This window comes from Mustela putorius, unplaced genomic scaffold, assembly GCF_011764305.1.
Source record: "Mustela putorius furo isolate JIRA1106 unplaced genomic scaffold, ASM1176430v1.1 tig00003853_pilon_pilon_pilon, whole genome shotgun sequence".
Taxonomy (NCBI): Eukaryota; Metazoa; Chordata; class Mammalia; order Carnivora; family Mustelidae; genus Mustela; species Mustela putorius.
The window spans coordinates 20,198,213-20,215,113 of NW_025422005.1; the positions used below are offsets into that span (position 1 = coordinate 20,198,213).

The 16,901-nt window shown below is 56.8% G+C and overlaps 1 protein-coding gene across 5 annotated transcripts in view; it reads right to left on the reverse strand.

Moving 5' to 3' along the window:
- The window catches only part of AHDC1 (AT-hook DNA binding motif containing 1), a 64,017-nt gene extending 54,643 nt beyond the window's left edge, over positions 1-9,374 (reverse strand). For 3 of the 5 annotated variants that reach the window (XM_004741056.3, XM_004741058.3, XM_004741059.3), the window contains exons 1-2: positions 8,913-9,313; positions 8,584-8,678 (exon numbers count right to left, since the gene is read on the reverse strand). The gene's annotated coding sequence lies outside the window, so the exon portion shown is untranslated. Of the gene's footprint in view, positions 1-8,583; positions 8,682-8,912; positions 9,314-9,349 lie in introns of those variants that run through there. The other 2 variants (XM_004741063.3, XM_004741057.3) reach the window with 2 other exon arrangements.
- Between the last annotated feature and the right edge of the window lie 7,527 nt (positions 9,375-16,901).

A 16,901-nucleotide genomic window follows, 5' to 3' on the forward strand; every position in this document is an offset into this window, starting at 1 on the left:
AGGGTGTGTGTGGTGGGGAGGGGGCCTGGACAAGATGTGGAGTGGGGGAGCTGTGATGGAGAGTGCTGTGGGGGGGTGCTGGCATGTGTGGGGTTGGGGGTGAGAGCTACAGAGGAACTGAGTTGAGGTATGTTGGGGGGCGGGGGTAGGACAGAGCTGCAAGGTGTGGGGCTGTCCCTGGGCCCTGAGATGGCCAAGGAAAGGACTGGAGCTGGGGCTTGCTGGGGACATACAGGGGACAGCCTGTTGAAGTGCTGGGTCTATGGGGGAGTGTGCGTGTGTGTGCAGGGGTGTGTGCATGCACATGCCTGGGAAGGTATGAGAAGCTGGGGGGACATTATCTGTTTAGAAGTGAAGCAGAACCGAAGCTATGTCTGTGTTCAAGGTATATGGTAGGGCTGAAGAGGGTGTTCTTGTTTGAGTGGGTGTTGAGCAGGCAGTGTGCGTGTGTGTGGTGAGTGGGGGAGGCTGTGTGTCCAGAAAGGTGTAGGGGTTGGTTGGTGTGTTCGGGGAGGTGTGGGGCTGCAGCTGGGAGAAACGCTAGGGCTGTAGGGAGAGTCTGAGTGTGCGTCTGGTGAGGTGTTGGGGAAAGTTCGAGTACGGGGAAGGTGTTAGGGCTGCTCTGGGGTCCTGTGTGTATCCAGGGAGGTGGGGGGCTCAAGAGGGAGTTAATAAATGTGTGTCTGTATGTGTTGGGTGGATGCTGGGGATCCTAAGAATCTGGGTTTGGGTTCATGACTAGGGCTATAACTGTGTGTGTGGGGGGGAAGGTGTGTGGTGGTTGTGTGTTTGGGGCATGCTGGGGCCAGGTGTATATATGGGGCAGTGGGGTGTTGGAAGGGTGGATATGTGTGGAAGTGTTTGTAGCTGGAGCAGTGGTGTGTTTAGGGGTGTTGGAGCGGTAAGCAGAGGAGGGGCAGCTGGATATTCAGGTGTTGGGGGCTACAGTTGGGCCCCTGTGCTTAGACACGAGATAGGGCTCAGGGTGAGGATAGGTGCCCCTCTGGGGAGATGACGGGCAGAGTCCTAGCCTCTGCTCAGGGGCCGCCTGCTGGAACCCCTCTTTGGTGGGGGAGGGTGCCTGCCCACCCCCAGACCCTGAGAGGGGGTGTGGAGAACGGGGAAGGGGGGGTTCGTCCATCTGTCTCAGCCTGCGCCCAGGCCAGAGGAGCAGAGCCGCCTCCTCGCTCCCTGGGGGGCAGCAGCGGATCTCAACCCACCCATCTGCCTTCAGATGGTTGAGGCAGGAGCTTCCACAAAGCTGCCTGGAGGGCATCACTGTGTTTGAAGAGGCCCAGGCTGGGGGCTGGGGGGAGCTGCACAGCAAACAGTCCTCATGGAGGCTCCTTTGAAAACCACTGACGCCAGGAGAGAGGAAGAGGGAGGACAGGGGCGGGTATGTCTGTCCTTGTGCGTCTGTGTGGGTCAGTGCCCAACTGTGAGCCTCAGAGCCCCTTCGCGTGTGTTCGTGCGGATGGCCTCTGTTCCAGCAGCATCCTGGCCTCAGAAAACAGCCCTCCAAGCCTGGCTGCAAGCTTGCAGCCTCACCCAGGCAGCTACCCCCTCCACACACACACACGCACACACGCGCACACTGCCTACACCCACACGCACCCCCCCCCACACCTTCACATCTGCGTGACACTGCACCCTCACACACATGCAGCTCGCCCCCAGGGCCCTGTACCTGTGCGTCCACACACTCACGACACCCCCCCAACTCTGCAGACCCAGGTGGCAGCACACACCTGTGACAGGCACACACGTCAGCACACACATGCCTGACGAGCAGCCATCGCACACACCCCCACACGCTCCACGCACCTTGGATCTCCCCGTCACGCCCATGTCCCACCTCACACACGATCATCTCTTCCTCACACCCACCGTCACAGGCACCCGCCACGCTGTACCCAGACATACGTGCACATGTCTGCAGGTGGTGCACACACGCAGCCTCCCCAGCGCTCAGAGAGTGTCTCTCCCGTCACTCAGCCCACCAGCCAAGTCCTGAGGAAGGCTCCCGCTCACCGAGATGGCCCCCTAGCCTCCCCCCACTGCCGGCTGGGAAGGAGCAGGAGGGTACGCCACCCTCACACTGACACCTGGGACCACTGAACTTCACCTCCAGGCAGAGCCCTCCCTCTGCTCTGGCGTGACCGCCACTGTCTGGGTGAAGGTGTGACTGTGTGCATGCATGTGTCAGCACGTCCTGGGACCCCATGACGAGGCATGCGTGTCACTGCCTTTAGGGATGAGGAAGTATAGGTATGCGTTCCCCAGTTACACTGTGAGATGAGGGATGAGTGTGAGGGTAGAGATTCACGTCACAGTGTGTGTGTGTGTGTGTGTGTGTGTGTGTGTGTGTGTGTAGGCCTGTGCGGACAGGTATGAAGATGGGAGTGCATTTACACAAGGAGACACCCAGTGAGTGATGAGTGTGATATTTTCTGACACAAGTGATATGTCCATCTTGGAGCAGGGGTCAGGGCTGGGAAAACTGCTCTGAGTAACTCCCTCCCCTACAAAGAAAGCAGGGAGGAGGGGGTCTCTCTGCGTGCTTCTCCCTCTCTTGTTCTCTCTCTTTCTCTCTGACCTCTTTAGCAGCTGGAAACTGAGCCGGGGGTGGAAGGAATGGAGACTTGGCTGGCCCAAGGGTTTGGGGAGGGAAGCAGGAGAAAACACCTTCCAGATTCTCATCAAATCCCTGTTTGTGGTCTGTAGCCTCAAGCCTCTCCGCCTCTCCTCTCTCTCTTTCTCTATGTCTGGGTTTCCCCTTTCTTTATCTCTTCCTGTCTCTCACCCTCTCCCTGAGTCTCTCCTCCTCCTATCTCAGTCACCTTGTCTCCCTTCTGGGATCTCTGTGTTTCCATGTCTCAGTCTCTCTGTCTGTTTCTCTCTCCCCAGGCTCTTCCATTTTTCTGACTCCTCCTCTCTCTGCCAGCACCTCTGTCTGTCCATCTCTCCCTGTCCTGGTCCATCTGTCCGTCTCTCTCCGTCTGCCTGTGCGTGGGTGTCTCTGTCCATCTGTTCCACCACCCATCTGTCTGGTTGTCTGTGTTAGTCCTTCTAAGGGTGCCCACTCGCTCCCCAAGGTACCCTCCCCCAGGTCAGCAAAGGCCTCTCCTGGCTCAGGGGGTGGGGGGGGAGCGTGATGCAGAGCTGCAGCTTCTGGAAGCTTCAGTAGCAGCTGGGCTGAGCTGGGAGTTCGGGGCCAGCCAGCTGCAGAAGCGGCCCCTCCTCTGGGCTCCCAGGCCAAGGACCCCAGAGCAGAAAGAGGAGAGAAAGCAGGGCCTCCCTGCAGCTGAGTCTGTGCATGGGTAGGTAAGGGGGGAGGCAAGGGGCCTCACTTCAACAACACCGGCCCCCCAAAGCTAGGCCTTGCAGGGGAGGGATCTTCAGTGCCCACCTTCCTTATCCCCTAGCCAATGGCAGAGATTCTGGGATCCGGGAGGGAGGGGTTGGGGGGGTGCCAGGATAAGGGAGAGGGAAGGGGCTAAGAGCTCACAGTTTCTTGTCAGCTGGGTGGGAGGGGGGTCCTTCTCTCTTCCCTTCCAGGCAGTCCCTGGGGATGTCTCTAGTTCTCTTCCCAGCTCTAGGTATGTGGAGCTCCCACAGGGGCCATTCCTGCCTCCCAGTTTCTCTAGAACCTCGGACCCATAGGGATTTGAGGGGGGAGATATAAGAATATCTCCTCCATCCCCAAGTGGAGGTTGGTTCTGGGCATGTGGGGACCTTGATCCTGTCTAGGCATTCGCCATTCTGAGAGGCCCCATGCAGCCTACCTACCACTGCCAGGCCAGCACCTCATCCTCTCTCTCTCTCTCTCACACACACACACACACACACACACACACACGCACGTACAGAGCAAACCCTAGCACACATGGCCTGCCACCCCCACTCTCCCACCCAGCAACTCAGACGACTCAAGAAGCCGCCCCACCCCAGAGACATGTGCCCTGCCCTGTGCTGGTGGCAGGCTCCAAGAGGACCTCCAGCACCCAGCCAGGAGCTATGTGACATCCCTCAGTACCCTCCCAGTCTGCTCTGTGCCCCCCATTCTCTCTCCGAGAACAGTCCAAATCCCACAGTCCCACAACAGATGGAGAAACTGAGGAAGGGATGGGAGGTCACAGTTATTCCTCCTGAGACCCTGGTGTGGAATCACAGAGAAAGGGACGCTGACCTACCATGAGCAAAGTCCATACTGGCTGCTCCCGCTGCACAGCCCTACTGCTGGGCCAGGGCCAGAGGCCGGCTCCCTCCCTCTAGAGCTCTCCTTGCCCCCGGCTGGGCCCCCTCCCTTTCTGAGCTTCTGAGCAGTCCTCCCTGCCCTCTCCCTCCCAGCCCTGGCTCTCTCATCCTCAGCTCTTGGAAGCCTGACTCACTGTTTCCCCTCCTCTCTCCCCTCCCTCCCTCTCTCTCCCGGCAGCGGCGCCTCCCCCTCCCCTGGGGGGACTCTGGCCACAAGGGTGCCCGCCTGCTCCTCTCTCCAGGCTCCAGGCCCCCTCTGCACCCAGGAGGCCCCCTGCAGCTGTCCTTATTCTCTAACTACAGACTGCTAGAGTGCAAAAAGCCTAGGTCCCAGGCCTGGCATTGCCAAGTATCTGTGACCCTGAGCAAATGAGTCCCTTCCCTAGACTGGGATTTCTCCTTTCAAACAATGTGTGAGGGGGTCCAATGGACGATACCCCTGGCATCTCTGGGACTCTAATGTTCCCCGCCTTTAAAATCCCAGGTGCCTCTTGGCATGGAGCACACAGAACCTGTGGGCACCTACCTGCCTCAGGACCCGCCCCCCAGTCCAAAGAATAGCTCTGCTCTGTTCCCAGACTTTTGGAGAAGGCAGAAGGGAGAGGCTACCCTGGGGCAGGACCATTAGACAAGTGACCCCTGGAATCCCCCTGGATCCCTATTCTCCCTCCTCCTGTGGGCGTCTTTCCCTCTCTAGTCCACCTGTCCTCCTCCTTCTTCCCAGAGACATTTGCTTGTCTCTCCTCCAAAAACAATGCCTGCTCATTCCAGGCTGTGGGGTAGCGAATGGCACATGCCTAGGGCCTTCTTGGTCCCCTGGGCCCCACCTCCAGGGGCTGTGATCCTGGTTCTTCCCCTCTACTGTTTGCTCTCTCACTCCCTCATCACTGGCTTCTGCCACCATCTTTCCCTTTCTCTACCTGGCATGTGGCTGTCTGGGTCTCTCTTCCCCTCTCCTCGCTCAGTCCCCTAGCTCTCTCCCTGGGGGGGCCCATCTGCTGGCATTAGCAACAATGTTATCCTTGCTCCCTCCTGCATTCCCCATCCTGGCTCCCCTTTCTTCGGAGCTGTCCCAAGAGACCCAGGGGGCCCAGAGACAGAGCTGGTCTCCATCCCATAATAGTGAGTCTGCTTGACCTCACTCAACCAGACCAGAAGTGTCTGGGCATCTGGTATGAAGGCATAGCACAGCACCCCCTGGTCTGGGTGACTGGCATGAGACACAGAGCTCTGTATTCCACAAAAAAACAAAAAAGTTGGTCGGGGGTCAGCGGGGGGCGGGGGGGGGGACATAGGGGGTATGAAGGGAAATGAAGGAGATCAGGTTAGCCATGAGAAAGCCCCTAGCCAATGGGAAACAGAAGCCAAGTGGAGGGAGTGGCTCAAAGTCAATGCTCCAGACTGATCTGAGAACCAGCAGTGTCCCTCTAGGGCTCTGCCAGTCCAGAGCAGCAGCTCCCCCCGACCCCCCACCCCCCCAAGTTTCCAGCCAGGGACATTTGGCTCCTCAAGCCTGGAATACAGCTACAACCTCAGGTGGCGATTCCACCCCTTAATCTCCTGTAGGATTGAAGTCCAACCTCCCAACAGTAGACCTCCACTTTAGCTCAGCAGGGGGTCCAAAAGCCTCCCTGCCAAGATCTAAGCAGGTGGAATGGGGTTAACAGAGCCCCCCAACCCCCAAGCCCCCCTCACCAAAGTCCCACTCAAGGTCTGGGAATCAATGCAAAACAGCCCTGTAACGTGCATACCCCCAAACTGAGAAGCTATGCTGTCCACCCACAGCATCTGGGGGTGCTGGGGCTCCCTGCCCCCCGACCCTGTTCCAGACCCCCCAGGCCAGCAACCGTAATAAACAGCAAGCTCTTTTTCTTTATGACACCAAATTTCTCCAAGCCCAACAGCTCCTTCCATCACTACCTCAGCCATAGATCACATTAAAAACTCACAGAGGGCAACTTAAACACATCACATTTGTTTCTCTCTATATTATTTCAAAAGTAACGGCATTAAAAATGGATTTTACTACAGAAAATAAATATCAGCACGTGGGCCGGGAGCCCAGGCAGGAGGAGGGAGCCCACCAGGAGAACGTCCCCAAGGGTTTGGGCACAGCTTAGGTACTGACCAAGGAGATGGCTGAGGCCAGACAACACCCTGGGGCCTGGGGCAGGTTTGGGGAGGGGGCTCTGGGGAGGGGGGAGGACCCGCCCACCCAGGCACCTGCCCCAGTGCCAGACCAAGAAGGACAAGAGTCACGGTTTGGACTGGTGCCCACTGGTCCCCCTAAGCTCATACCCTCACTGATCTATGCAAACCTCAGAAGGGTGGGAGCTCTGGGGCAAGAAGTTCACCAGTCTCTGGGGGTTATTCCAACTATTGACACAGCAGGAGAAAAAAAATGAATTCAACTTACTATCCAGTTTGATTTTCCATTGCTATAAAAATAAATATACATCTGCTCAAAGGAGGGAGATGGCAAGCAGCACGCACATGCCACCTGGGGGGTCCCCCCACAGCTCACCACCACAACCCAGCCTGCCCCCCTCCACATGAGAGGTGTGGGGGGGAATGGACAGACTGGTAATCTTTCACTTGAAAGCCCCAGCTCACACAGCTACACACACACACACACACACACACACACACGCGCGGGGCCACACGGAACAGGAACAAGCCAACAATAGAAACACCCCAAATACTCCTGGCAGGACTCTGCCCAGGCCCGGGCACATGCCCCCGCCCCGCCAGCAGCAGCAGCAGCAGCAGCAGCAGCGGACAGAATGTGGCCACCCTGACCCGGAGGCAAAGCTTGTCCTCACACCCTGAGCTCTGCCCAGGGAGCTGGGGCCAAGTCCCGCCTGACACCAACTGGTCCGGCGGGAAACGCCTGCCCAGCCAGACAGGCACAGGCCCCCCAAGGGTCCCTCCTTGTGCTCAGGGACCAGGCTGGTGCAGCCTGGCCCTGCCTCCCAGGGTGACGCCTGGGCCCAAATTCAGCTGGCCCTGCCAGTCAGGCACTGGTGCAGAACCGAGGGCACCAGGCTCAGCCCCTCCCAGCCCAGCCCCAGGGCCCCCAAGCTAGGAGGGAGGGGGGACTCCCCACCCCTCCACATCTGGCCCTGGCCCCCAGGGTCTGCGGTAGAGAATTCCCGCCCCCGCTTCTCTCTCTCTCTCTCTCTCCCTCCTCCTGCTCTGTGCCCGCTGCCCGCCTCAGGGACAGCCCCAGCTCCCGCCTCCGGCCAGCAAGGCCCACATCCTTCCTCCCTCAGCTGGCCCCTTCGCCTGGCAGGAGGCTGGGGGAGTCAGGCTACTAGGGAACCCCTCCAGCTCCCATTAGTCCTCATCCCCAGCCCCCAAACTCTGGGTCGCTGTCCCTTTTCCTGTAGAACAGGAAACAAGGTTATTTCCTAGACTCCGAGCCAGCCCCCTGCCCCTCTGGCTCTGCCCGGGGACCAGGACCCAGCAGGAGAAGGCGCCCTTAGCCAAAAGGCATAGGGATTCAGCAATTCACCCCCAGCTCCCGGCCCAGGGGGCTGACAGCTGTCACTCAGCACCCCACCCCCTGGGGAAGAGGGGGCCCAATTCAATCTGAGCCCCAGAGGAAACGCATTGATAGGCGATTATTTATTTATTTATGCAAAAGTGAGCCGACTTTGTTCGCCAGGTAACCGGGCACGCGGCCCAACCCCTCCGGCCCTGGCCACCCCCAAATCCCTCCTCCGCCCCACACCCCCTCCGGGTCATTAGGTCCCCGCCCCTCAACTCCCAGAGCACCAGCGGAACCTTGGGATTTGGGGGTTGGAGGGGAGGGGCTCCTCCCTCCGCAGTCTCCCCCTTTCCCAGCGCCGTTCCTAAAATCCAGCCTTGTTCTCCGCTCCCACGGTCCCCCCTTCATTCTCCCCCCCCCCCACCACATTCTCAGCAAGCTGGAGAGCAAATTGCAGTTTTAAATCCAAAGACCGAGGGAGGAGGAAGGAGGAGGGGGCGCGCGGCAGCGCTGGGCGCGCACCTCGCCCCCGAGCCGGGGGAGCTGCGGGGCGGCCAGGAAACCCGAGAACCCCCCCTCCCCGCCCCCCCTTCTCGTCCACCTCCCCCTCCCCCTTCCCGGCGCTGCCTGCCAGGCTTCGAGCCGAGCCCAGCCGAGCCGCGGGCCCCGGTGGAAACAAAGACCGATCGCACCGCGGGCACCGCAGCCACCGGGTCCCGCGGACCGGACCGGGGCGCGCGGAGGGGGCGCGGGCCCCCCCCCCGGTGCGCTGCACAAAAGAGCCCGGCCGGCCGGTCCCCAGCGGGGTCTAGGGCTCGGGAGGAGGCGCCACTCACCGGAGTGCTGGGCTGCCGGCTCCGTGGGTCCGAGCCAGGCGAGGGGCTTCGGGGGGCGTCAGTCTTCCGGCGGCGGCAGCGACGCGGGCGCCCGGCTGCTGGGGAGAGGAGTCGTGGAGGAGCCCTGAGCCGCCCGCCGTTGCTGACAGCATGGCTCGCGTCTCGGCTCACATTCTCCGCCGCTAACTCCGCTGGACACGGCCCCCCGCTCCCGCGGCGCCCCCCCCACCTCGATCACTCCTTCGCTCTCTGCGCCCCCCTCGCTCCCCCCGCCGCGCACACACTCTCACAGCCCTGGACACCCCCGCCCCCACCCCCCCATTGCAAACCTGGGAGGGAACGCGCCCCGCGTAGTCCTCCTCCTGCTCCTCCTCCTCCGCCCTCCTCCCTCCCGCTCTCTGGCTGTCTGTCTGTCTCTCTGACTGTCTCTATCTCTCGCTCTCTCTGCCTTTCTCTGCTTTCCGAGCTGGGTGGGAAAAGGAAATGAGGACAGAAAGCAGACGCTGGCTTTGGGTGGTGGTAGCTGGATTCCCTCTCTCCCTCCCTCCTCCTCCTCCCCTCCCTCCTCCTGCCTTCTGCTCTCTCCGCTGCGAGCGGGGCTGAGCGCAGCCTGGCGGGTGGCTCGCTCTGCCCGCCCGCCCAACCGCCTGTCTGTCTGTCTGGTCTGCCTCGCTCGCTCCCTCCCTCCGTCTCTCGCCCTCGCCCTGCCTGCCTGCCTCTCTCCGTCTCCGCCGCCGCCGCCGCTGCCTCTGCGAGCTCGCCTTACCTTCGCCGCTCACCATCCGGAACCCCAGGGGGGAGCGCGCGCGCGGCACGCCGGGACTTGTAGTCCCCACCCCGGCCGCTCGGCGTGCGGGGCGGGCGGGGCCGAGCCGCTGCCCCGACGGCGCGGCCGGGAGCCCGCGGGGACTGAGCGCGGGCCCTTCGTCCAGGAGAGGGGCACGTCCTCCGTTTACCAAGGATTCTGGTTCTCCCGAAGACCAGGGGTGTTTCCCTCGTTCCTTGTTCCCTGCGGGGGAGCTCTGGCTTGAGCGGAGGTTGCGGGTGGGAGCGAAGGGGCGGGGTCTGAGGATGGAATGAGTCGAATAGGGAATCAAGGGATTAGCCAAAGGGTCTGCGACTTTCTGGGGCGCCCCAATTAAATGATAGACGAAGAAGAGAGAGGGGAGGACCGGCTTTCCGAGTCTGGGGACGTTCTCCCTTCCTGAAAGGTTTCCTACTGAGTAAAGCACGACGTTTTGACGTGAGCGCTGCTCCAGAAATCTCAAAGCCCCACCACCGCTTCCTCCTCATTCAGGGACCCCGGTCCCAAGCTCTGACCTCCGGGTTTAGCCCCTCCAACTCTTAGTTTTCCTAGAAGTCCAAGGGTGACCAGAGCACAGAGGTCCTGGCTAATCCACAAACAGCACCCCTCCCCCTTCCTGAATCCGACTGAGCAGTTTGGTTGGGTCAGGAAGCAAGATTCGGATTCAACAGTTCAGAGCTCCTGCTGCGGCCTGGGGGCTGGGCTCAGCACTTTCACCTACCTCCTCTTCAGGTCACATCTGTTATCCAGCCCCTAGCTCCAGGCCCCCTGCCTGGCCTATCCCCACAGATGGGAATGTGCCTTGTCTGGGCCTGGTTACCGAGGGGGAAGTGGCTGGACAGCTCAGGAAGGGAAACTGCTGTTGCTTCTGCTGCGATTTACTGGACACAGCAGGGCCCCTCTGTCCACAAAGACCCAGTGAAATGGTGCGATTGTCATTTCCATTTTAGAGATGGGGGGAGCTAGGCCCAGGTTCCCTCATTTGGGAGCTGGACCCGGGACAGTCTGATCCCAAAGCCCACTGCTTAATCTCTGGGCCATAGCAGGGGATTGTGACTCCCAGGTCTCTGACCTTCATTCCCAGCATCCGTGTGTCCTCCCTTGGTACTTCAATTCAACAGATGTTAACGGAAATATGCAGGGCTCACAGGGGACACCCACCGGGACACCAAGAGGAACAATGCAGGGTCACTGTCCTGTCTCTAGTATCTACCAACATCAGCCCTGACTAGTGTTCTGCTAGTCCCTTTTCCTCTGTGTGTCTGACATTCCTTGGCCCTGTGTCTGCTGGCTTTGTCTGTCTCGCTCCTCCTTCTAAAGTTCTTCCACAAGTGCCTTTGTTCTTGGGCCACCTGTTTCTGACTCCTCCTTTGACCCTGCAGGTGATGGCCAGAGTGTGACAAAGGCAGGTGGTGACATTTCTCCAACTACAACTCCCCTGTCACCACCTTCCCTACACCTCTCCCCATCCCAAGCACCTCCTTTAAGGACAGTCTGAAACCCCAAAGGGCAAAAGAAGAGGGTTCTGGGGAGCACTCTCTCTCGGCCCTTTGTTGGAGGCGGGGCTAGGAGGGCAGCAGCAATGAGAGAGATCTAGGGTTCTAAACAGTGTAAACAGTTCACCTGTTTATCTGGCATCAGGGGGCTGGCATGGCCAGCTGGAGAGACCCCCACTGGGAAGCAGCTCCTTTTTGTAGGCAAACCGTGGGTTCAGAGATTTCTTCATTGAATGGGAAGTATTATAAGGTCAGATATTAATGAAAGTAGTGGTTTAAGTTGTGAGGGGCACTTTTGGGTCCAAAGCCTTAAACTAAAGTTATTGCAAATAAATGAGGCTTTAGCATCTTGCTCTAGCTGGTACCCTATGGGAGACACTTTAACATTGGGAGGGTGGAAGAGGCTCCCCTTTCTCCCCACGCCACACACCCCGACCCTCACCTTCATGACATACATGCTTAGTCCTTAGGCTTTGCCCCAGAGCATGGAGATCCTACCTAGTCAGATCCAAGTTTTGGGAGGAAGCTGGGTGTTTTAGGGAAAATGGGAAGCCCCAGGTAGATTGAGATGAAGAGGAACTTGGGAAACTCCCAAGAGGGGAGAGACTTAGTGATGAGGCTCAGAGGGCAAGACCAGCTGGGTGGACCGTGGCACCTGGAAAGAGAGAGTAAGAGAAGTTAGGTTGTGTTTTCCAAGCACGTGCCTTCCATGCAGGCTGTCTCAGCTGGACAGGGTGGCTACTATTGACCCCTAAGGTACTGAGCATCGTGGGACACCAGGCATTACAGGATTTCCCCCGTCATTTAGAGGCTGGTCTTTCTCTTGGAGCTTCTCTAAATGATGTCGGGTTGTGGGAGGTGGGGGGGGCGGCGGTCTTCCCAGACAAACTCTGGCAGATTCTTCCCGTGGGCTGCTGCTGCCACCTAGTGTCAAAATTCCGCATCTGCTCCGATAGCTGCAATCTTAAAGGGGGCTACCCAGTCCTCAGAAATAGCGTCAGAGTCCCCACAGGCTGGGCTCGGGAGCTCTAAGCTCCCCCGGAAGGCAGACTTGAAGGAGAAGACCTGCTGTTCCCGGAGAGCCTGCATCTTCACCTTTCCGAGTCTCACAATACTCCTACGTGTAAAATAGAGGAGTAATCCCTTCCCTGTCTTACAGGCAGGGCTGTGGAGATTTACTGAGCACAAGGATATGAGAGCACTTTGAAAACTGGCAAGGGTGAGCTGAGGGACTGAGTCATGAGAATAACAATGACAATAACTGAGAGGTCACAGCAGCCTGGAGCCAGGCCCTTGGGGCTCACGGAAAAGGCAGAGGGAAGTGTGAGCCTTGGGTGGGCATGGGCACTGCCTTCCCCAATTACAGAAATTCTAGGGCCAGCCCCACTCTTGGAGCTCACCTCAGGGGAGGAGTGGTTTGCTAGAGAGTGGTTCAGCCCAGTCCACAGAAGGAGAAACTGAGGCTGAGAGAAGTTGAGGGACTCTTCTAAGCCTCTGAGCTACTGGTCCAGGAATCAAGAGCCTTTAGGGCCTTGGTCTTCCCCTCCTCAGGATGGGAATAGCTCAGAGCTGGGGCCCTAGAGATCCTGGAAGCAGGAAGCCCCTCCTCATAATGGTACAGTGGGAACTAAGGCCCCCAGGCCCCCATTATCCCTCCTCCTGGGCTAGCCTCCCCCACCCCCCATGTCCTCCCACATTCCTCCAGGCAACAGGAAACCCCAGCTGCAGCCCAGACTTCAAACAGCTCCTCCCTCTGGGCAAGGGGTGTGGGAGGAGAGGCCAGAGGCCAGAGGGCAAAGGTCAGCTTTGTTCCTGCTGGAGGTGGTGAAGGACGGGGGTGGGAGGGGGGATGGGTCCACAGAAGGGGGCAGGGTAGGACCCTTGACAGCCACACTGCGTGTGAGTGAGTGTGTGTGTGTGTGTGTGTGTGAGAGAGAGAGAGAGAGAGTATGCACGTGAGAATTCCTGGGTCTGTCAGGGTATGGTATGTGTGGTTCTCACTGTCAGGCTGTGTCTGGAGGTAATTGTATGTCCTTGGTTTCCCTTGGGCTCATGCTCCTGAGTTATGCATCTGAGTGTGTATTACTATGGATTTGTTTGTCTGTGGGTGCTCAGCCTGGGATCCCCCAGACGCGTCTGGAGGTCACATCACATGTATCGATATGTATGGTTCACAGACCTGCTCAAAGCTATGCGTCCTTCTATTAGTGGGATCTGGTGTGGTTCTTTGTATCATGAGGTATATCCCTGTCCTACCTCTTCCCCTCCCATTCCTCCTCTGCACCGGTCACCAGAGGGTTCATTCTGAAAAAGGAATCTGACTTTGTTACTCCTTTGCTCAAAATCCTATGGCTTCCCATTATCCACGGCCTAGAATCCTAGCCCGAATGCATGGCAGACATGCCCCATGGTAACCTACCTGGTTATCTCATCTTTAGCCAGTAATGCCCCTCAAATTTTACGCTCCAGTCACACCTACCTAATTGTAACTCCCTGCATGGTCCCCTCTGAGCTCACTTAATTCTGTCGAGTCTAGAATGTCCTTCTCTTCCTTCTTTACCAAGCAAACTTTTACTCCCTTTGCAAGTTTCTGGTGAAGCAACACCTCCACTGAGAAGCCTTCCTGACTTCCTCCTGTCCAGCTGAATTAGGACCCGACCTTTTTCTCCTACAAACCCTTTATCGTCATTTTCAGCCTGTGCCTGTCCTATTCTCGCTACCATTAAGAGAGCAGGGAATTCCCATCCTCAAATGGGAAGTTCCAAAAGGGACCTAGTCTTCCCCTCCCAGGGGAAAGTTTCCTTGAGTTCTGGGTGTAGTACCCAGAATGGACACTAGAGGGAGTATGGACACCACTGTAGGACGGTCCAGGAGCTGATGCGCGCGTGCGTGTGTGCGTGTGTGCGTGTGTGCGTGTGCGTGTGCGTGTGTGTGTGTGTGTGTAAAATGGGGAGTGGGAGAGAACTACTGGAGTAGATAGTAGGTAGTAGGTCCACCCAACTCAGTACCAAAACAATAGGATTCAATATAGGTACCCCCAATAAGTCCTGGCCACCACCCAGATTTCTTCTGTGACTTTTCTCCATGACTAAGGGGCCATACCCCTTGGATTTCTGACCCTTCTGCCTTTTGCCTCTGACCTCCCAACCTTCTTCCATGCCTCATCTGCACCCTCAATCCTCCCATACATAATTATTTGCACTTGCCTGACTTGGCCTTGCTCTACCATATCTCTGAGCACTTGCACATGCTGTTCCCCTCATGTGAGATGATCTCACCCTCTGGCTGCTTCATTGGGCAGACTTTTCTTTCACATCCTCCAAGAAGTCTCCCTTGGCCTCCAGAATGACCTTGCCCCTAAGTGTTGTAATCATTTACTGCTCTGCCTCCTGGTCAGGACTAGCTTACAGGAGACATCAGTAAATGTGTGCAAAATTACTAAATGACTTGGTTCTTTTATGAATATAACCTTCGGCATATATGGGGTTGCTCCAGACTCATCTGCACTATGCCCTCCCCGAACTTGACTCTGGGTTGTTATTATAGGTTTCCATGCTGCTCCATTAAATAAGAGACTATGACACAGTGTGATTGCATGAGACTTTGAAGTGCAAGGTTCAAATTCTGACTCTGCCATCCAGCTGTGTGACCTTGGGCAAATGTTGAAGCCTCTCAGAGTCTTCATTTCCTCTTTTGTACAATGGGAATAATCACATTTCTGCACAGCCTCATAGTGGGGATCAAATTAGATGATGCCTGTGAAACACCCAACATTCATCAATTAGGTGTCCTCCTCCCCCACCACGAACTTGGAAATAAAATTGCCCTCTGAGTCTTAAGCCAGTAAAACCCACACAGCATCACAGAGGAGAAGAGCCAGGTGGGGGAGTGAATGAGGCGAGAGATGGTTTCGTAAATGACTAAAGAGTTTTGTGAACGGTGGAAACCACAATCAAGGTGACCCGCCTGTAATCTCAGGGAGGCAGGGCCAGGATGTGATTGAAATTGAGAAAACAGAGGTCTAATCAATTGCATTGTGCTCTATCAGAAGGGAACAGAAGGATGCACAGAAAAGGGGGTGCAAGGGAGAATTCATTTGGCCGCATTAGAGGGAGGGTAGGGAACCAGTAGAAACAGGGTTTCCAAGCTCAATGGGCTCTGGTCTCTGTTGCGGAGCACTGAGGGTCAACTCCAAGAGGTTCACTATTCTGCTGGGCCTTCATTTAAACCAAATAGGTGTCCAGGTACGAGGCATAGCCCCGTTGGACAGGCAAGAATATTCTGGTCCCAGGAGAAAGAGCTGTAGGGATTAAGCACACTGATTTTGGAGTCAGAGGGCCTAGTTCAAGCCCCTGCCCCTACTACTTAAAACTATTTGCTTCACTGTGCCTCAGTTTCCTTCCTAGTAGAATGAAGATACAACAGCCTTCTCCTCATGGATTTCTGTGAAGTTTCAATGGTCACAAGCGCTTAGCAGGATGCCCAGCAGAGAATACGTAATCTGTAAGTGGTAGTGACAGAGAGGGCGAACATGAGTTGAACATTTTATTGCCATTTCACAGAGGAGGAAACTGAGGCATGGAGAGATTAATAACCTTCCCCAAGGTTATATGATCAGTGAGCGAGTGGTGGAGGCAAGTTTCACACCAGGCCTGCAGCTCCAGGGCGGGGCTCTGATCTGCTTACCCCGTGGAGGTGGACACATTTGACTTCTGGCTTGTGTGTCAGGCTCCTGTGAGTTTAGTCAGCCAGAGACAGGCTCTTGGGAAGCCATGGACCCTGAGTTCGAGTGTGCAAAGCTAAGGATCCCACCCCTGGAACCACCCCTCTTAGCAGCCTCTTGGCCTCTCTCCATCTTACTGGTCCCATAAAGGGATCCCCAAGACAGCTCAGTACGGGGAACTCAACCTGCATTGGCCACTTTTCCCCTTTCCTTAGGATACTCAACGTGGGGGCATTTCCAGGGAACGTTTCTAAAAATGTCTAGAGGGGGAAGGATCCTCCAAATATCTACCTGGGGTAGATCAGATCACTTCCCAAAGCCCAGAGTCTAGAAAGATCGTGGGCCTTGGTGTGATACCTAGGTTCACGTCCCAGCTCAGTCCCATGCACCTGTGTGACCTTGGTGTCCCAACTTGGTCCCATGCACCTGTGTGACCTTGGTACACCATGTAACCCCAGAGCCTCAGTTTCCTCATTTGTCAATGGGGGCTAGTCATAGAATCAGACTCAGAACTGGATTAAATGAAAAGATGGATGTAAACACATTCTGGCATGCAGTGCTTAATAAGTGAGTTATTATTATTCCTTTTTCTCCCCATCCTGGCTGTGAACTCCTCCAGGACAGAGACAGGTCTGGGGTCCTGCCTAGCAAAGGGACCTTCCCAGAGTTAATGCTTAGTAATTGTCTGCCAGTTGCAGCAGTGACTCCTAGCTCCCAGACTCTTCCCTACCCCTAACCCCGTCCATTCCCTTCAGAAGTCAGCAGTCCATGACCTCCTGATGGGACAGGTGGGAACCCTTATTCCTGTTCCTTTTGTTTCCATCTGGAGGCACATCAGTGGCCAGAGTCTCTCACAGCAGCAGCAAGGACATGGGACAATTCTTCATTGCTCAGGTGCCTGGCGAGTTGTTTAATACCCCCAATCCCTGTCTCACTACATGCCAATAGGAGCCCCCAGTCCTGTGACCCAACCTTCAATCCCCTCCAAAACCCTCTAGGGGTCAGAGTTGACTGGAGTGAAATCCAATGAGCTAGACTAGCTCTCAGACCTCTCCCCCTGCCCCGCCCTTCTGTCCTTTTCTTGGGGAGCTGCAGAGAGTCCACTGTGGTCTTCTCCACTGCCCTTGTAAAGAGAGGCCTAATAGATTCTGCTCTTGTGCCAGTGATGAAGGATATATCTGCTGAAATCAAGTAGGGAATTAACAAACCCACGGCACACAGTCTGAAAGCCACTTCAGTAACGAAGGGGACATTTGGAGCTCCAGTTGCCTTTCTTCTGCATCCATCTCTCAAC